General features: G+C 42.0%; 1 long non-coding RNA gene across 2 annotated transcripts in view; it reads right to left on the reverse strand.

Moving 5' to 3' along the window:
• Positions 1-232: 232 nt before the first annotated feature.
• Positions 233-21,741, reverse strand: part of LOC130852567 (uncharacterized) — a 29,763-nt gene continuing 8,254 nt past the window's right edge. The window contains exons 3-5 of one of the 2 annotated variants that reach the window (XR_009053378.1): positions 12,114-12,225; positions 1,835-1,943; positions 233-1,038 (exon numbers count right to left, since the gene is read on the reverse strand). This is a non-coding gene — a long non-coding RNA (uncharacterized LOC130852567). The remainder of the gene's footprint in view (positions 1,039-1,834; positions 1,944-12,113; positions 12,226-21,741) is intronic. The other variant, XR_009053379.1, reaches the window with a different exon arrangement.

Genomic DNA, 21,741 nt, shown 5'->3' on the forward strand with positions numbered 1-21,741 from the left:
TATTAATGGACTCTATATTTGTCTTTCTCTTGTTGATTTGTCATTCTGGTCTCGGGTGGCCTTGGCCTGCAGCAGCTTGAAGCAGGGTTTCGGTTCCCAGACAGAGACTGAGGTCAGGTCACGGCAGTGAGAGCACTGAATCTTAGCCACTAGACCAGTGGTCAGTGACAAGGCCCTGGCCCTTCAGTTTGCAGAAAAGAACTTACACAAAGACGGAATGTCGTGAAGCAAGTAAAGTGTTTATTAGAAAAAGAATACAGTACATGTGGATAACACACGACAGATTCAGAGAGTCATGCCCTTGTGGTAGTCTGAATCACTTTTATGGGGCATTTCTTCCGCGTTTCCCTTGACCAGTCATCTTGCGTTGCCTGGTTCAGAGTCTGTATTTGGTACATCTCAGGGTCCCCCCATGTGTGCATACGCATCTCGTAGCCAAGATGGATTCTAGTGAAGAGGCCTGTGGGTAGTTGATATCACTTACTATGGGGTGGTGCGCCCTCCCTTTTCAACCTCCAAGGAGCTTTCTGGCTGGGAGGGTTTCCTTGACTTCGAGAATGAGAAATACGTGGTCTGTTATCGTCTCTCTGGGCAGGGCCCAGCCACCTCTCTCAGATGTCCTGCTAGTCTTGTCTTGGAGTATCGGTCCATAGGGAAGAAATTTCCAATTGCTTACCCTGAGGGGGCCCGTCTATCTCCTGCCTCAGTTCTTTGAAGAAATTGCCAAAGTTCCTATGAGAAAAACAGGTTACAGCAAAGCTGAAGATAGGAAGATCTCATGTGTGTAAAAAACACATATCATTACATGTGTAGAAAGTCTGGAAGGAAATGACTAAATTATTAACAGCAACTCTGTCTGAAAAGTAGGATTATATATGATTTTTCCTGAAACTTTTTTTTTTCACTTACACATATTTTCTCTCTCTCTCTCTTTTTTTTTTTTTGCAATAGATATTTTTTCAAAAGCGTCCCTGATTTCTTGCAGAGTGGTGACATCTAGCAGCCACTCCATCCAGCAGTGCACGGGGACTGCAGCGCCTAGAGCAAAGGATATGAATAGGTAATTAGCCACAAAAGCAGAAACACAAGTGGCCCAGATGAAGGGGTATTCCTTCTCACTACTGACTGGAAGTATAAACGAGAACATACCATTTTCACCAATAGAATTGGCAAAGATTCCAAGAAGTGATAATGTTTAATCTTGGTGAGTGGGTGGAGAATAGGCATTCTCATACACTGATGGGAGAGTATACTCTGGTACGAGCCTTCAGGAAGGCAATTTGGCACAATATATTACCTTTTGAATATATTTGTGTATTTTCTGTATTCATTTAGGGCCGCTTCAGATACCTGGCTCCTTCATGTTCATCTGTGGTCGTGTTGTCCATCATGGATTTAAAACTTATTGAAGGGTGGGACTTTGTCATTCCACGCAGCCCTGTGACCAGATAGACACTTCGGAAGTGCTTTTGAGGATGATTATGATAATGTTAAAATAAATAACTTATCTTCTTGAATTTACAAACGGTCATTCGTCATTTATTGATAGCCTAGTCAGGGGTCCGTGCCTGGCGAGGTCTATCAGGGACTCAAGTATAAGGTAAGGTTCCTGTCCTCAGAGCTGACCTACAGAGTCAGTAAAAAGCTCAGTAACAGCACAGAGGAGCATGCAGGTAAGGTTAAATTGAGAAGTGGAGACTACAGGCTCAGCAATGAGCTGCTCAGAATCATCTGTGCAGAAATAACGAGGGCCCCAGATAGGAGGGGCTCATATCTCATTTCCACTGGTCACTCTGTCCGCCACGTGCACTGATGCCCTGATGAACGCTCTTACCAAGCAGCACAGCTGGTGCATTTGGATTCTCCTCTTTTCCCTGGCAGGCAGTGATTTCTTTCAAGGTGTATCTCAGGGCAACCCACATGGTTGATGAGGGAAAACTTCTCTGTATAGAAATAGTCCAGGTCAGAAACGTAGAAGGAATGATAGAGTTAGAATCTTACCACCTTGCAAAACCTTAATGGGTCTAGACAATGATTATCCGCAGTAGTTAACATCATGAGAGACATCTAGTCCTCAGGTGCCTGGGAGGGAGTATACAACATCACCTATGAAATGTTCCTGCCAAAATACAAAACCCAAAGCAGACTGAAACTCTAAGTCTAACATTTGATTTATAGGAAATTCAGGGCAGGAGGAATAGGCTAAATAATACTACAGAGATTCCATCAGAAAAATAAAAAATGGGGAAACTCTATAGAAGAAAATGCCCTATTCTTCAGTAAGTGACAAGGGGGAAGAAAGGAGGGAAAGGAAACTTTAGGTTTAAAAAGAGACTTAAGACATCAGTCATCAATAAATGTGAGCAGTTTTCTGGTAGCATCTGTAGGGTTTTCTATGTAAAATATCATGTCATCTGCAAAGAGTGACAATTTTACTTCTTTTCCAATTTGGATTCCTTTTATTTCATTTTCTTCTCCGATTGCTGTGGCTAAAACTTCCAAAACTATGTTGAAAAATAGTGGTGAGAATGGGCACCCTTGTCTTGTTCCTGTTCTTAGAGGGAATGCTTTCAGTTTTTCACCGTTGAGAATGATGTTGGCTGTTGCTTTGTTATATATGGCTTTTATTATGTTGAGGTAATTTCCATCTATGCCCATTTTCTGGAGAGTTTTTATCATAAATGGATGTTGAATTTTGTTAAAAGCTTTTTCTGCATCTCTTGAGATGATCATATGGTTTTTTATCCTTCAATTTGTTGCTATGATGTATCACATTGATTGATTTGCATATATTGAAGAATCCTTGCATTCCAGGGATAAACCCCACTTGATCATGGTGTATGATCTTTTTAATGTGTTGTTGGATTCTGTTGGCTAGTATTTTGTTGAGGATTTTTGCATCAATATGCATCAGTGATATTGGCCTATAATTTTCTTTTTTTGTGACATCTTTGCCTGGTTTTGGTCTCAGGGTGATGGTGCCCTCATAGAATGATTTTGGGAGTGTTCCTCTTTCTGCTATGTTTTGGAAGAGGTTGAGAAGGATAGGTGTTACTTCTCTAAATGTTTGATAGAATTTGACTGTGAAGCCATCTGGCCCTGGGCTTTTGTTTGTTGGGAGATTTTTAATCACAGTCTCAATTTCCGTACTTATGATTGGTCTGTTCATATTTTCTATTTCTTCCTGGTTCAGTCTTGGAAGATTGTACTTTTCTAAGGACTTATCCATTTCTTCCAGGTTATCCAATTTATTGGCATAGAGTTGCTTGTAGTAGTCTCTCATGATCTTTTGTATTTCTGTATTGTCAGTTGTTACCTCTCCTTTTTCATTTCTAATTCTGTTGATTTGCATCTTCTCCCTTTTTTCCCTGATGAGTCTGGCTAATGGTTTATCAATTTTGTTTATCTTCTCAAAAAACCAGCTTTTAGTTTTATTGATCTTTGCTATTGTTTCCTTCATTTCTTTTTCATTTATTTCTGATCTGATTTTATGATTTTTTTCTTTCTGCTCACTTTGGGGTTTTTTTGGTCTTCTTTCTCTGATTGTTTTAAGTGTAAGCTTAGGTTGTTTATTCAAGATTTTTCTTGTTTCTTGAGGTAGGACTGTATTGCTATAAACTTCCCTCTTAGAACTGCTTTTGCTGCATCCCATAGGTTTTGTGTTGTTGTGTTTTCATTGTCATTTGTTTCTAGGTATTTTTTGATTTCCCCTTTGATTTCTTCAGTGATTTCTTGGCTGTTTAATAACATATTGTTTAGCCTCCATGTGTTTGTATTTTTTGCAGTATTTTTTCCTGTAATTGATATCTAGTCTCATGGCTTTGTGGTCCGAGAAGATACTTGATATGATTTCAGTTTTCTTGAATTTACCAAGGCTTGATTTGTGACCCAAGGTGTGATCTATTCTGGAGAATGTTCCATGTGCATTTGAGAAGAAAGTGTATTCTGTAGTTTTTGGATGGAATGTCCTATAAATATCAATTAAGTCAAGATGGTCTAATATGTCATTTAAAGCTTACATTTCCTCATTTACTTTCTATTTGGATGATCTGTCCATTGGTGTAAGTGGGGTGTTAAAGTCTCCTACTGCTATTGTGTTACTGTCGATTTCCCCTTTTATGGCTGTTAACATTTGCCTTATGTATTGAGGTGCTCCTATGTTGGGTGTATAGATATTTACAGTTGTTTTGTCTTCTTCTTGGATTGATCCCTTGATCATTATGTAGTGTCCCTCCTTGTCTCTTATAAAAGTATTTATTTTAAAGTCTAATTTGTCTGATATGAGTATTGCTAGTCCGGCTTTCTTTTGACTTCCACTTGCATGGAATATCTTTTTCCATCCCCTTACTTTCAGTCAGTATGTGTCCCTAGGTCCGAAGTGAGTTTCTTGTAGACAGTATATATAAGGGTCTTGTTGTTGTATCCATTCAGGCAGTCTGTGTCTTTTGGTTGGAGCATTTAATCCATTTACATTTAAGGTAATTATTGACATGCATGTTCCTATAACCATTTTCTTAATGTTTTGCATTTGTTTTTGTAGGTCTTTTCCTTCTCTTGTGTTTCCTGCCTAGAGAAGTTCCTTTAGCAATTGTTGTAAGGCTGGTAAAGTAGCAGGATACAAAATTAATGCACAAAAATCTCTTGCATTCCTATACACTAACAACGAAACAGCAGAAAGAGAAATTAAGGAAATACTCCCATTTACCATTGCAACAAAAAGAATAAAATACCTAGGAATAAACCTTCCTAAGGAGGCAAAAGACCTGTATGCAGAAAACTATAAAACACTGATGAAAGAAATCAAAGACAATATAAACAGATGGAGGGACAAACCATATTCTTAGATTGGAAGAATCAACATTGTGAAAATGACTATCCTACCCAAAGCAATTTACAGATTCAAGCAATCCCTATCAAATTACCAATGGCATTTTTCACAGAACTAGAACAAGAAATTTTACGATCTGTATGGAAACACAAAAGATCCCGAATAGCCAAAGCAATCTTGAGAAGGAAAGACAAAGCTGGTGGAATCAGGCTCCCTGACTTCAAACTATACTGCAAGGCTACAGTGATCAAGACAGTATGGTACTGGCACAAAAACAGAAAGGAAGATCAATGGAACAGAATAGAGAACACAGAAATAAACTCACACACATATGGGCACCTTATCTTTGACAAAGGAGGCAAGAATATACAATGGAAAAAAGACAGCCTCTTCAATAAGTGGTGCTGGGGAAATTGGACAGCTACATGCAAAAGAATGAAATTAGAACACTTCCTAACATCATACACAAAAATAAACTCAAAAGGGATTAAAGACCTAAATGTAAGGCCAGACACTATAAAACCCTTAGAGGAAAATATAGGCAGAACACTCTATGACATAAATCAAAAGCAAGATCCTTTTTGACCCACTTTCTAGAATAATGGAAATAAAATAAAAAATACACAAATGGGACCTAATGAAACTTAAAAGCCTTTGGACAGCAAAATAAATCATAAATAAGACAAGAAGACAACTCTCAGAATGGGAAAAAATATTTGCCAATGAAGCAACTGACAAAGCATTACTCTCCAGAATATACAAGCAGCTCATGCAGCTTAACACCAAAAAAGCAAATAACCCAATCCACAAATGGGCGGAAGACCTAAGTAGACATTTCTCCAAAGAAGACATGAAGATGGCTAATAAACACATGAAAAGATGCTCAACATCACTAATCATTAGAGAAATGCAATTCAAAGCCACAATGAGATATCACCTCACACTGGTCAGAATGACCATCATCAAAAAAACTAGAAACAATAAATGTTGGACAGGGTGCCGAGAAAAGGGAACCCTCCTGCACTGTTGATGGGAATGTAAATTGGTACAGCCACTATGGAAAACAGTATGGAGTTTCCTTAAAAAACTAAAAATAGATCTACCATATGACCCAGCAATCCTACTCCTGGGCATATACCCTGAGAAAACCATAATCCAAAAAGAAACATGTACCATAATGTTCATTGCAGAACTATTTACAATAGCCAGGACAAGGAAGCAACCTAAATGCCCAAGAGAAGAATGGATAAAGAAGATGTGGCACATACATACAATGGAATATAACTCAGCCATAAAAAGGAATGAAATTGAGTTATTTGGATGGACCTAGAGTGTGTCATACAGAGTGAAGTAAGCCAGAAAGAAAAACAAATACCGTATGCTAACGCATATATATGGAATCTAAAAAAATGGTACTGATGAACCCAGTGACAGAGCAAAAATAAAGATGCCGATGTAGAGAATGGATTTGAGGACCCCGGGTGGGGGTGTGGGGAGGCAAAGGGGAAGCCAGGGCAAAGTGAGAGAGTAGCATTAATATATATACACTACGAAATGTAAAATAGCTAGTGGGAAGCTGCTGCATAACACAGGGAGATCAACTCAATGATGGGTGACGACTTAGAGGGCTGGGATAGAGAAAGTAGGAGGGAGTCGCAGGAGGGAGGGGATATGGGAATATATGTATAAATACAACTGATTCACTTTGTTGTACAGCAAAATTGGCACAACAGTGTAGAGCAATTATATTCCAATAAAGGCTTAAAAAAAAACGACATCAGTCAAATGCAATGCATGGCCCTTGCTTGGATCCTGATTTGAACAAGTCAAGTATGTTAAGATATATATACTATATATAATGTATACATATATACATGTATCTATCTAAGACATAATCAGGAAATTTTACTACTAAGGGGATATTTGATATTGAGGAATTTTTGGTAAATTTGTTTTGATATTGTTCTGTAACTCTCCCTCACCCTTTTTTAGAGGCAGAAATTTAAACATTTACAGAAGAGAAAAAAAAAAAAGACAGGCAATGGAAAGGAAGATGAGATAAAATGAGCAGATCAACTCTCCATAAACTACGGGATGTGATTGCAGGTTGACTGGTGATTTTTCCACCCTCTTCTCCAGTCCTTTGACTTTACAACCAGTGCAGACCAAACCCATGTGTAAGAGTCTTAACCAAACAAACAAAACACACCCTCCAGAAAAAGAAAACAATAACAAAAAGCAATGAATCGATGACATGCTCGGACAGTGAATGAGCTTGAGACTGTGTCAGCAGCAGGGCAGCCAGGCCTCGAGTGGATCCGGCCATGGGTTTAGAGCACACTTCCTCCTTTGGGGCGTGTGTTCTTTCATGTGGCTTCTCTGAGCCCACTGATTCTGGATGAACCTGCTGCTTCCTTCCCAAACACTGATGCTTTACTCGGGAGTGCTGATTTCCTCCCCCACACTCAGCCTTTTCCCTTCACACACCTGCCTTACCGTGGCCCATAATCACACGCTGATGCAGATCTAAAAGGCACAGATGGAGTGTTTGCTTGAGGACTCAAGAGTCTCGTGTCATTGCACACGGAGAATAAAGTGAGGAGGAGCCCTAAATGTCACCACACGCCGCATACTGGAACATGTACCCATTAAAGAACAATTGGGTGGATTTTTAGAGCTGGAAAATTTTTTTCCGTTAGTTCTCACAGGAAACCAGGAAGAACGGTGGTTACAGTGCTGGCTTTTCAGGCCAAGACCCTGAAGTACAGAGCTGTTGTTACCAGTCTAGAATTGTCAGTTTGCCTTACTAAACCATTGCTTTATTGTTTCACAAATATTTATTGTGTACCTGCTGCACTAGGCCCTGAGGATATCCCCACGACAAGGCAAACATGGTCTGTGCCTTTCCACTTGGCTGGAGCCCCCTCTGGCAGGGGGTGGATTGAGAGGGAGTTAGCAGGGACCATACAATTTGTGCTCTGTAAACTGTGGCAAGATGTTGCGATTTTATCTAATTGGGAAGGGAATCAGATGGAGGATTTTAGGCAAAGGAGTAATATAATCCAGTTTGAAAGGATTGCTCTGGCCACAGTGTGGAAAATGGGCTGGGGGTGGGGGATGGAGAATGGAGGCTGGGAGGCCCGTTAGAGGCTACAGAAGCGGCCCAGGAAAGGGAAGATGGCGACTTGGACTAGGGATGGATTCTGGATAAGGTAGAGTTGACGGGACTTGCTGATGGGTTGGATGTTGGGATGAGAAAAGAGAAAGCAAGGAGACCTCTAAACTTTTTGGGCTGAGCAATTGGTGTTTGGTGTTTCTACAGCAGAGAGTGGATGAGCTGGGGGAGAAAATCTTGAGGTCTGTTTGGGAATGTTGAATTTGAGATGTCAATTAGTCACCCATGTAGAGATGAGCTGGCCTTTGGATATAGAGATCAGGAGTTCCAGGGAGAGAGCAGAGCTGGAAATACAGATTTGGAAGTACCTGGCTGTGAGCCTGGATAAGATTACCTAAGGAGAGGGCGGCTAGAGAAGACAGAGGACCAGCTTAGGTCACTCTACAGCTTAGAGGGGACAGAGGCAGAGTGAGCAGCGTGCAGCAAACCCCTTATGTGCTCCAACAACTCAACTTCAGATCGTGCCACCAGCTAGTGAGGTAAAAGGAAAAGTCATGGGAGACCAGAGAAAAAAGTGTGACGTAAAGTAGGGAGTGGGCAGCTGCGTAGAAATGCTGCAGAGAGAACTAGTAAGATGACAACAGAGAGGTGACCATCAGATTTTGGAACGTGGAGGTCAGTTCAACTATGTAGAGGTGTGGAGGTATGGAGCCCCCTTGAAATGGGCTGAGTAGAGAAAGGCAGGTGGAAAGAGGATACCAAGACCATAGACAATGCAAAGTTTGCTGTGAAAGAAATGGGGCAGGATATAGGGGGAGATGTAAGGTCAAGGTGGTACAGTTTTATTGTTGGGTTGTCTTGGATTTTGGATTTTAGAGACAGGAGATACTAGAACATGTTTGTATGCTGATACAGATGATCTAGCAGAGGTAGGGGATACTTGTAGGCGCTGAGATTTTGAGGTCTGGGATGGGAAGCACAGGTTGAGAGCTGCCCTTAATGGAAAGTGGTATCTGCAATCATAGGAGGGAAAGCAGAGGGTGTGACACTCTTTCTCCAAGTTCTTTTGATTGTCCTAGATGCCCAGAGGCCCCTTCTGTGTGCATTACTTGAGCAAGGCCCATTCTCTGAATTTTCAGAAGAATTACAGAGAGCAAAAATTCTTAGCCAAAGAAGTGTATTCCGAATGGTGGACTTTCAGACACTGCATAGGAAACACACAGATGAGTCAGAAAGTGTCTTTTTGGTTTCCCTGAGGGCACTCTTTTTGGGTGATCATCTCCACTTATGTGTAAGACCAGCTAGGAAAGTTGTATCATTTTTTCCCCTAGGATCCCTTAACCAAGTCACGGATCAACAAGCATTAAAATTAACAACACCTGAGCTCTGAGTTGGCTTGAATTCTGTAGATCTTATTTTGTGCCCTGTGGATTCTATTTTAAGATAACGTTCATTTCTCTTCTAGAATTAACTGCTAGGGGAAAGTGTCTCTCCTCAATTTTTTCTGCGATTACTTTCATCACAAAACAAGAATATGTGACTTATTGTGCTCTCCTCTTTATCTTTTTATTTTTTTTATTTTATTTTATTTTTTTTATTTTTTGGGGGGTACACCAAGTTCAATCATCTGTTTTTATACGCATATCCCCGTATTCCCTCCCTTTCCTCTTTATCTTTTGCTGCAAGGAAGCACAGATATAAATTTACTGCTTGATCATAAGAACTTAGAGCTTTGATCTCTCAGATGTTTATTTTTTATCTTCACAACTTTGTGTTGCTTATGCCTTTTCTTTTATTTCTTTTTTAAATTTTTTATTTTGAAATACTGGCAGATTTATACTTCCCCCACATCTCAAAACCACCTACAAGGGTGTGACCAAGATGGCAGAGTAGGAAAACACTGAGCTCAACTCTTCCCTCGGGCACACCAAAATTACAGCCATTTATAGAGCAACTATGGATAAGAAAAACCTGAAGACTAGCAGAGATCTTCTACACATAAAAATACAAAGAAGGAGCCACAATGAGATGGGTGGGAGGGGTGGAGTCACAGTATAGTCAAGACCCACACCTGGGACTTCCCTCGTGGCGCAGTGGTTAAGAATCTGCCTGCCAATGCCGGGGACATGGGTTCGATCCCTGGTCTGGGAAGATCCCACATGCTGTGGAGCAACTAAGCCCGTGCACCACAACTACTGAGCCTGCGCTCTAGAGCCCACGAGCCACAACTACTGAAGCCCATGCTCTACAACAAGGGAAGCCACCGCAATGAGAAGCCCGCACACCACAATGAGGAGAAGTTCCCGCTCACCGCAGCTGGAGAAAGCCCACGCACAGCAACAAAGACCCAATGCAGCCAATAAATAAATAAATAAATTTATTTAAAAAAAAAAAAAAGACCCACACCTGCAGGTAGGTAACCCACAACACAAGGACCACCACAATTACAGAGGTTCTCCCCAAGGAATGAGGGGTCCAAGTCCCACACTGGACTCTCCAGCCCAGAGATGCTGTGCTGGAAGGATGAGTCCTTAGAACGTCTGGCTTTAAGGCCAGCGAGCTTCTTTTCAGGAGACCCAGAGGGCTGCGGGAAACAGAGACTCCATCATTAAAGGGCACATACAAAATCTCACACGCTGTGGGACCCAGGGTGGAAACAATAATTTGAAAGGAGCCTGGGTCAAACCCACCTGCTGATCTTGGAGAGCCTACCCTGAGAGGCAGGAGATAACTGGAGCTCCCCTGGAGACATAAGACACTGGCAGCAGCCATTTTGGGAGCTCATTCTATCACAAGGACACTGGTGCTGGCAAACACCTTTTTAGAATCCTCCCTCTTGCCTATAAGCCCCAGGACCCAGACCTGCCCAGTATCAGTCCTGGGATGCCCCTAGCCAAGCAGCTAGCTGGCCTGGGACACAGCCCCACCTACCAGCAGGTCAGCTGCCCTAGGCTCCTCTGAGCCCCCAGCCACCCTGGGACCAAGCCCTGCCCACCAATGGGCTGGTACCAGCTCTGGGATGCAGCTTCCCCCATCAGTGGGTGGTGGGGGGACCAGCCCCAGGACCACCTAAGCCTCAGCCCCGCCCACCAGAGGCCTGACATCAACCCTGGAACTCTCAACGCCTGGCAGCCAGAGATCCTGGGACCCAGCTCCATCCACTAGTGGGCCAGCACTAGCCCCAGGCGCCCAGGCCCTGCAGCCAACTGTTGAGATTCAGCACCCCCTGCCATCAGGCCAACATCAGCTCTGGGACCTCAAGCCCCACAGCCAGAAAACCCGAGACTTTGTATAGTGACAGATGGTAACTAGACTTATCATGGTGATTATTTTGAAATGTATAGAAATATCAAATTACTATGTTGTGCACCAGGAACTAACATAGTGTTGTAGCTCGATTATACTTGAAAAATAAACAAACCCATAGGAAAAGAGATCAGATTTGTGGTTACCAGAGGCAGAGGGTGGGGGTGGGTGGGGTGGAGGGGGGATTGGATGAAGGTGGTCAAAAGTTACAAACTTCCAGTTTTAAGTAAGTGCTAGGGATGTAACGTACAACATAACTATAATTAACACTGCTGTATTATGTTATGTGTGAAAGTTATTGAGAGAGTAAATTCTAGAGTTCTTATCACAGGGAAAAAAATTTTTTTTTCTATTTCTTTAACTTTGTATCTATAGGAGATGATGGATGTTCACTAAATGGTAGTCATTTCATGATGAATGTAACTCAAATCATTATGCTAGGACTTCCTAGGTGGCGCAGTGGTAAAGAATCCACCTGCCGATGCAGGGGACACGGGTTCGAGCCCTGACCTGGGAAGATTCCACATGCCACGGAGCAACTAAGCCCCTGCGCCACAACTATTGAGCCTGTGCTCTAGAGCCCGTGAGCCACAACTATTGAGTGCATGTGCCACAACTACTGAAGCCCACGCGCCTAGGGCCCATGCTCCACAACGAGAAGCCACAATGAAGAATAGCCCCCACTCGCAGCAACTAGAGAAAGCCCGTGTGCAGCAACGAAGACCCAATGCAGCCAAAAAATAAATAAATTAATTAAAACAAAAACAAACAAAAAATCATTATGCTGTACACCTTCAACTTGTACAGTGCTGTATTTCAGTTATATCTCAATAAAACTAGAAGGAGAAAAAAAACAGCACCTACAAGATGGAGATTCCAGTGGTCTAGGGAGAGGCTGACCATGTGAATTTTCCAGACTCTCCAGGTGCTTCTCCAGGTCTGGGATTTACTGGCATGAGCAATGCATCAGCTGGCCCTGCAAAAGTGAAAGCAAAGAAAAAGCCATGAAACTTCCTTTATAAAAGAAAGCCCATCTTCTCCTTTCTAGGACACAAGATATAAAATAAGCAATATAAAAACTTGTGTTTAAAACTTCCAATCCTTAAGTTTATAGTTGCCCTGGCTTGCTACCAGATTGGAATTTTTCTGTTTAGCAATAACTAAAAGGAATGCTAGTCTAAAAACAAAATGAGGGGTAGAGCCCTCTCAGTAAGTTCCAGACATACAGGCCAAAGTTTTGCTTCCAAATAACATTGCTGTCCCTCTTGTATTTGGAATGAATTCAACTTTGGTTGTCTTCCAGGCACTGAGCAGTGGCCAAATATCAGTATTTCTTCAAATTCGAAAGTGAATCTTGATTGTGTTTTTCATAAGTTGGCATAAAGCTCAGATAATCAACTACAGTTCTTGGAAAGGATTAAAATGTGAACTCAGTTCAGCACTCCCAGGCAGTCTGGAAGCCAGAAAAGTATATTTATGGGAAAAGAGATTTCTATAAATACGTTATTCAGTGACCCGCGTGATAGAGTTGAGAATAAGCATCTTAATTTGGCGGATGATACCAAATTAGGTGGAGCTGCTAACATCCCAAATAGTGAGAACTAAACTCACCAGGACCCTTTTAGATTGGCCTTGACACATTTTTTTTTAAATGACCCTTACCACAAATACAAGATGAGAAATGGCTTACAAGAGCTATAGTGAAAAAAAACATGAGATTTTCAAGGTTAACAACTATGTCACAAGTACGGAATTAGTCAGCAACAGAGAGACTATTGAGAAAACAAACAGAAGAACACCACGCTGGAATGTTAATGAGGAAAAGATAAGCAAAACTCCTGAATACTTTTCCCACATATGGCCTTGGTCAGGCCTTAACTGGAAAATACTCCTATCCAGTTCCAGCCGTCATAATTTGAAAGTCTATCTAAAAAAATTGAATGTGCCTGAAAAATGTGGGTGACATGAGATAGTGGGGAGAAATCTCTGGGAGAAAAATTAAGCTAATTGGAATTATTTAAACTGCAGAAAGAAAACTCAGAAACAACTTTAGAACGGTCTGCAAATATTCATGGCGTGACTATGGAATGCTGAATATCTTTTTTGCTTTTCCACAGATGACACAACTGGAAATCAAGAGGTAAACACACAGTAATTTGGACTAACTTAGATCTAAGGACATGTTGGCTTGAGGTAGATTAGTGTACTGGGTAGCTCTGTATAATACCTGGAATGAGCAGACAATGGACTCTGGAGCCAGACCGCTTGGGTTCAGATCCCAGCTCGGCTGCTTAACGTCTATGAGCCCGACTTACCCGCAACCTGCTTCAGTTTCCCCATCTGAGAAGTGGGAGGTCAATACTGTCATAAGATTGTGGGAGGATAGTGTGGGATGATGTAGGTAAAGTCCTGTGGAGAAGGGCGTGATTACTGGGTGATCACTAAGGATGGTAAAACTTCTTGTATGGGCTCCTGGAAGGGATCCTTGAATCTTTTCCTAGACTGTCTCAAACTTACGGTTAAATTTATAGTTCTAATTTGAGTGAACTCTGTGAACAACACATGGTGTCTACACAAAACATCTCACACAATATTTTAGCCATCATTTCAAAATTGCTTCTCTATCACATTCTTGTATCACAAAATTATAAATCCTGTGCACCCAGCTGTGCCTTGCACACAATATGTGCACGAAATCACATGGATTGCAACCTTGACATAGCTCATGAGAATATTTGCTCCTTGGTCTTTTGACATTGCAGAGATATCATCAAATAATCTTCATATCATATACCTTGGAATATATTCATGTCTGAATTTTGTGTTAATGAGACAGTTTAACTCAATTCAAATAAATTCCATTCAGTTTAAGCATTATTGAGGACGTGTGCCAGGCCCTTAGAATGACAAATGACTCTCGTTCTCTGCCTTTCAAGACCTCACAGTCTAACAAGAAAAAGAGGAAGCAAAAACAGTTCATTTTAATATCTCGTGACAGAAGACACATTTCAGGTGCAAACTGCCATGGAAACCTAGAGCCCGACTGATAATTTTTGCCTGGGAATCACCAAAGGCTCACAGAAGCCCAGACACTTAAGTGAACTTTGAAGAAAGAGGGGAGCTGAGAGAATTTCTCAGGTGAAGCTGAGAGGAGGTCTAGAAAGTGACAGCTTCTATTGGGTCCAGGGGCTGGATTTTTGTTATTGTTACCATTATACATTACCATTATTACTTTGCCTAAGTCATGTTGTCATAGATCTGTGATATTTCTAGATGGACGTGAACATGAAGCAGTATTTGAGGCAACAAGAACTCAAAGGCCATGGGTTTAAGTTGTACCTCTGCTTTGCAGGAAGATTTCAAATGCACCACTAACAACTCAGAATAAGAATCCTGGGTGTGTGTGTGTGCGTGCATCCATCTGTGTATTTATTTTTTGCCATTCTTACACATTTGGACCAAGGCCATTTCTAAATATTAAAATAGTAAAATGCCAGAGCAAGCTGTCCTGCCTGTGATAAATGGAAGAGAAAGCACTCTTTCTGGATCCTTCTTTGGAAGGGTTCTGGTCATATCCACCCAACCACAGGGGTGTATGAGAGGTAGGCACTCTCCCCTGGTTATCGTTATGGTCCAAATTGGTGAAAGCATTGAACATTCTACACGCGATGTGGGAAACTTCAAGAAATCTCACCCCTCTGCATGCTGTTAGTGACACTGAAAACTTGGCTTCTGTGCACCAGTGCCAAATTGAGCCTTGGAGACAGACTCTTGGGTGAAATAGAAAAGAAGAGCTTTATGGCTTTGCCAGGCAAAGGGGGACACAGCGGACCTATGCCTCAAAAACTGTGTGTCCCTAACCTGGGGGAATTCGGTGAGGAGTTTTAAGGCAATGGTTCAAGTGCGGGGGTTTCCGATAAGGATCAGGGTGTGTGCTGGGCCTGTATTCTTTTTTTTTTTTTTTGTATTCCTTTCATCTGGCCTCAGGTGATCTTCTGATCTTCTTTGAAGAAAGCTTCAACAAGTAGTTAGCATCTTCCATTTGTTGGGGGTTTCAGTTCTGCACAAGAGCTCAAAGATATCGTTATACGTATCCCTTGACCTACAGACCTACAAACAAGAAACGGAGGACACGGAAAGGCTTCCGTGCCCAAGAGCACCACAGGGTCCTGCTCGATTTCATTTAGAAGGTTTCTATGACAGGAATAGTAGGAGAAATGATCAGAGGAGAGAAAGGAAAGCTTGGAGAAGGACACAGGTGTCCTGCAGAACCAGGCCGAGTGGTGGTTCCAGGGTCTCTCCTAATCTTCCTCCAGGCAGTGAGGTTGCTCCCTTGCTGACGTTTTCCTCAATAATAGGAAACGAATCCTGTTATAAGTCAAGCCTCCTGGGGTTACAAGGAGGGCAGTGGTGGTGCCACTGACCAGGCTGGTCCCCACCCAGCAGGCTCAGGATCCTGAGGGCACAAAGCTGCACGTCTGTCCCTGGGCACCGACAAGTCTCTAGAATGGTGCACGGCCCCGGCAGCGTTAACAGGAAGGCTTTATTTTCAGGGCTGGATGGGGGAGAAGCAGCTGAGCGAAGACTGTTTGGAGCTTTGCTATGGTGCAAGGTCAAGGCTTTTTTTCAAAGCAAATGACAGATTGTTCTTTGTCCATCTGTAGCTAAGTGACACCCGAGGCCCCAGGAGGAATAGCTGGTGCCCATCACGAGATGCCACGCCCTCATCACATGCTTGTGTCAGGCTCTAAAAGGAGCCTGAGGAGCCGGCCTGCGGCCCTGCCCCTGACCTCTGGTCAACAACTCTACTTTCTCCCCCTTCTCTTATTCAGCGTCTGGCTTCACGGATGCCAAATAAAAACCTCATTGATTCAGCATTTGAAATCATTGGAGCTGAACTAACTAAAGTTTTCCCTTGCAATACCTTAGCAAAAGGCTTAATAAATAAAGATTAAAAATTGTTAGAGGAAGAGAGGAGTTAACCCAATTAAAATTATAAATGTATTGAAAAGACTTTAAGAAGGGTAGATGTGCTAGTCCTTGGTGGTAGATAGGTTTTATACTTTGGCCGATCTCCAACTGATTGGCACAATGTTGAGAAAGATTATGCATTTAAAAAAAAAAAAAGGAAGGAAGGAAAAGAAAGAAAGATTATAGTTAAGTTTATTTAAAACAGCACTGTGACTGATTTGCAATATCTGTGCTGGGCTCTAAGGAAGACACAGGAGTGGTAGTAAATAGGCCAGGTATTTGCTTCCTTAATAGTGCTCAAGTCTCTTTTAGAAACAGAGCTGTGTAGAAAACAAACAAATAAAATGAAAGCAAATAGCATTAATTAAGCATTTATTGGGTTCTAGGCCTATGCTGGATACTGTAATTAATTTTTTCACTTGACTCTCTTTGCACTCTGAAAAGTAGTAATGATCATCCCATTTTACAAATGGGGAAATTGAATCCTACAGAGATTAACTTGACAAAGGCCAGCTGGCCAGTTCGTAGCAGTGTCAGATTTCAAGCTCAGGTTTGGTTGATTCCCAAGTCCACTGTTCTTCCAATTAAAATAAAAAGGACCTCTAGTTTGCAAAGCATTAAATCAATCTGTATGTTAAAAGGCTTCAGTATGTATGGGAACACTTTCAATTAAAATAGTTTAAGTGGAGGTAAAATGGAATAATTAAAAAATAGTAAATTAATTCAAAAGAAGACAGAAGAAGGCAAAAAAGGAACACAGACAGGAGGTGACAAACAGAAAACAACTAGCAAGATGGTAGATTTAAATCCAACATAGCAATAATTACATAGTCTAAGCCACCCTTAGTAAAAGGCAGAGATTATCAAATTGAATTAAAAAGCTAGATCCAGGGACTTCCCTGGTGGCGCAGTGGTTGAGAATCCGCCTGTCAATGCAGGGGACACGGGTTCGATCCCTGCTCCAGGAAGGTCCTACATGCCTTGGAGCAACTAAGCCCATGCGCCAAAACTATTGAGCCCATGTGCTGCAACTACTGAAGCCCACACGCCTAGAGCCTGTGCTCCACAACAAGAGAAGCCACGGCAATGAGGAGCCCGTGCACCACAACGAAGAGTAGTTCCCACTCACCACAACTAAAAAGAAAGCCTGCGCACAGCAAAAAAGACCCACACAGCCAATAAAATAAATAAATAGATTAATTAACTAAAAAAAAAAGAATCCACCTGTCATTGCAGGGGACATGGGTTCAATCCTGATTCGGGAAGATCACAAATGTCCACAGAGCAACTAAGCCCACGTGGTACAACTATTGAACCCACGTGCCGCAACTACTAAAGCCCATGCACCTAGAACCCGTGCTCTGCAACAAGAGAAGTCACCGCACTGAGAAGCCCACGCACCACAATGAAGAGTAGCCCCTGCTCTCCACAACTAGAGAAAACCCATGCAGCAACGAAGACCAAATGCAGCTTAAATAAATAAATAAATAATAAATAAATTTTTAAAAAAGAGCTAGATCCAACTATATGCTGCCTATATGACACACACTTTAAATATAGAGATGCAAATAGTTTAAAAGTAAAAGAATAGAGAAGGATAAATCAAAAGAATGCTGGGGTAGATTCAAAAATAAGAAATGTTGCCAGGGATGGGACTTCCCTGGTGGTCCAGTGGTTAAGAATCTGCCTTCCAATGCAAGGGACATGGGTTCGATCCCTGGTCAGGGGACTAGAATCCCACATGCCACCAGGCAACTAAGCCTGTAAGTGACAACTATTGAGCCCACACACCACAACTAGAGAGAAGCCCACATGCTATAACAAAAAAACCCACATGCTGTAGCAAAGATCCCGTGAGCTGCAACTAAGACCCAACACAGCCAAATAAATAAATAAATATTGAAAAAAAAAAAAGATTGGGACTTCCCTGGTGGCGCAATGGTTAAGACTCTGAGTTCCCAGTGCCGGGGGTCTGGATTTGATCCCTGGTCAGGGAACTAGATCCCACATGCATGCTGCAACTAAGAGTTCAAATGCCACAACTAAGGAGCCTGTGTGCCACAACTAAGGAACTGATGAGTCACAAGTAAGGAACCCTCAAGCTGCAGCTAAGGAGCCTGCCTGGTGCAACTAAGACTCAGCACACCCAAATAAATAAATTTTTTTAAAAGAAATATTACCAGGGATAAGGAGGAACATTACATAACGATAAAAAATAATTTTATTGAGAAGACATAAAAATTCTAAATGTGTAGTACCCAATAACAGAGCTTCAACATATCTAAAATAAAAACTGATAGAAGAAATAGAGACATCTATAATCATAGTTGGAGATTTCAAGATTCTTCTCTCAGTAGCAAGATAGAACGAGCAGAACAAAACAAACAGAAAAAGAGTGAAGACAGAGAAGACCAAAAAAAACTATTAACCAACTTCACCTAATTGACCTTTATAGGATATTCCACCCAACAGTTGATATCCATTCTCTTCCAGTGCATGTGAAATATGCCCCAGTATAATCTAGCCCACAAAGCAAAACTTAGCAAATTAAAACAAACTGAAATCAAAGTAAGTTCTCTAACCACAGTGAAATTAAACTAGAAATCAATAAAAGAAAGATTTCTGGAAATATCCCGTGGGTCAAAGAAGAGATCACAAGGGAAATTAGAAAATATTTTGAATTGAATGATATAGTTGAAAATGCTGACATTTTACAAAATCCACCTGGTCTGAATTAGTGTGATTTGCCTGCAGGTTTTCAGGCAATGTGCCATTGGGGCAATTTTATTAAAATACAGGAGCAAGGATACCATGCTCTCATCAGTCTTTACAATGAAGAGCAGATGAGTAATGTCTGTACAGCGCCCTCCCCTCCGGCTCCCACTCTTCCTGCAGCCCTGGCTCTTTCCCGGTTTCAGATCACAAAGGAACACGTACATGATGGAATCGCACTCCAGACACCATACTAGTGTCAAGTATTCCTGGGAGAGCATCTTGCCCATGATGCCATCACTGTGCAGTGAACCAAGAGGCGGGAGACTCTCACCTCGATGAGCAGCAGACAACTGTCTTCCTGGATCTGGGTTTAAACACTTTTAAATAACAATACCAAGCATGTCTTGCCCTGTTGCGAACCTCTGAAGAGAATCAGAGGCCATCCTCATGGGTGAGACAGGCAGAACAGGGCTTACACAACAGGAAAAACCAACTTAAGTATGGGGATATATAGATTACATGTTATTAATAGTAATCATAACATGAATGCACTGCTTACTCTGCCCCAGGAATTGTCTCTTTGAACCTTACAGTAACCCTATGAGGTAGGTCCATTCTGCAGAGGAGAGACTGAGGCAGAGCAAATTAGATAAATTACTTAGACTTCCACAGCCGGCAAGTGGACAGACCTTGGATTCCATTCAAGCAGTTTGCTCTGGCAGCCAAGTGGCTCAGGGGGCTTCATATTGAAATATATGGTCTCAGCTAGTCCCCACCAGGATCCCTGAGGGAGGCCGTGTGATCAAATGGGGAAAGGATGCTGGAGGAACTTACAGAGACCTAGAGAGTTTAAATGACTTAACCGTGGTCGTTAGGCTGTTCTGGCAGATCTCAGGCTAGGACTCAGCCCTTCTAATCCCCAGGCCGTGGCCCTTTGAGCCATACAATGCTGCCTCCCTCACCTGGGAACCCGGGGAGAATCACTCATATTTCTTACATCCTGGTGTATATACTTTCCAAAACACCAGTGTGACCAGCTGTAGATGCACGTGTGGATATAATGAACAAAGCAGAGGTGGTATTACTGGGGCACAGTTCAGAGAACTGCCAAGTGTGTGGGAAAGGGAAGGGATTGGGAATTACTGGGCTATGTGGGCCCATCTAATATAGATCTGGTCAGAGAGGCTCAAGTCACACATATGAGCTGTGTGACCTCAAGCAAGTTACTTAACTTCTCTGAGCCTCTATTTTCTTGCCTAAAAAAAATGGGGTAAAAATACTAACAGCCTCATGGAGTCACTGTAGATACTAAAGGGGCCAATGGAGACTTACCTGGTGGTCCAGTGGGTAAGACTTGTGCTCCCAATGAAGGGGGCCTGGGTTTGATCCCTGGTCAGGAAACTAGATCCCACATGCATGCTGCAACTTAGAAACCCACATGCCTCAACTAAAGATCCGTGTGCCACAACTAAGACCTGGCACAGCCAAAATAAATAAGCAGATATTAAAAAAGAGGAGCTGGGCAATGCACATAAAGCACCTAACGCAGGGCCTGGCACAGAGGAAATACAAAGGCAATGTTGGCGCATTTTCCAAGTGTGGCTTCTAAGAAGTGATTGTTTGTATGCACACTTCTGTAACAACTATAACCTCTGGATGAAAAGAAAACCAAGTTTTTCTCTTCCCTCCTTACCCTCTTGAGAGTGGTGGTTTCCACCCTTGTGCCTTCCTCAGGTGCTCACCAGCCTGGGGCTTTGAGACATGTGCCTGTCAGGGCCTGTCCCCACAGCCCAGCTCAGAGCCTCTCTCTGCTTTTAGTACACACCCAGCATTTAGGAAATTCCTCCCTGGGTCCAGAGAGGGTGTGTCTAGCAGTACATTCTTTTTGTTTGTTTGATCTTTATTTTAATTTAAAAAAAATTTTTTATCTTTTATTTTACATTGGAGTAGCAATACATTCTTTACAAAGTTCAGAAATGGGAGAATTCCATCAGAAAGCTTCACAGAATATGCATATGTATTTTATGGGGACAAGAGTGCTTGTGAAAAAGAGGCTTGCTTTTTTGCTTCCCAGCTGTGTACATCCCGCTTCTTCTGGAGGAGGGCTTGGGCTCCATTTGAGATTTTCAGAGATAACATCTCTAGAGTCTGCCCAGAGATTTGTAGGGGATTGTCTTTAAAGTAGGGGATTATTCATCCTTAAGGTTCAGATCCCTTCCATTGGGAACATCCAAAGCTGCCCATTGGAGAGATGAAATTCTAGAATCCCTTTTCCTTGCACCAAAATGCTAGAAATGAGCTCTTGGCCGTAGGTATCAAGAGCCCTAACAAAATCCATTCTCCACTATGACCCCTTCTAATTTTTTAAAATGGACATAGATTTAAAGAAAATCAACCTTATTTTGAGATGCAGTATAGCACAGTGAATAAAAAAATTGATTCTAAAAAATGTAGATGGTTAGCTGGTTAGCTAGTTGGTTGGAAGACTAGACCCCAAATTGTTGAAGATGGTTTTCTCACAGTGTTAAAATTGTAGATGACTTTTTTCTTTTTGCTTATCTGTACTTTTTTTTTCATTTTTAAAATTTTATGTACTTATGTACTTTATTTTTATTTATTGGCTGTGTTGGTTCTTCATTGCTGCGCGCAGCCTTTCTGTAGTTGCAGAGAGCGGGGGGTACTCTTCACTTCAGTGAGCAGGCTTCTCATTGCAGTGGCTTCTCTTGTTGCCGAGCATGGACTCTAGGCATGTGGGCTTCAGTAGTTGCGGCGTGTGGGCTCAGTAGTTGTGGCTTGCAGGTTCTAG

Source organism: Hippopotamus amphibius, chromosome 4 (assembly GCF_030028045.1).
Source record: "Hippopotamus amphibius kiboko isolate mHipAmp2 chromosome 4, mHipAmp2.hap2, whole genome shotgun sequence".
Taxonomy (NCBI): Eukaryota; Metazoa; Chordata; class Mammalia; order Artiodactyla; family Hippopotamidae; genus Hippopotamus; species Hippopotamus amphibius.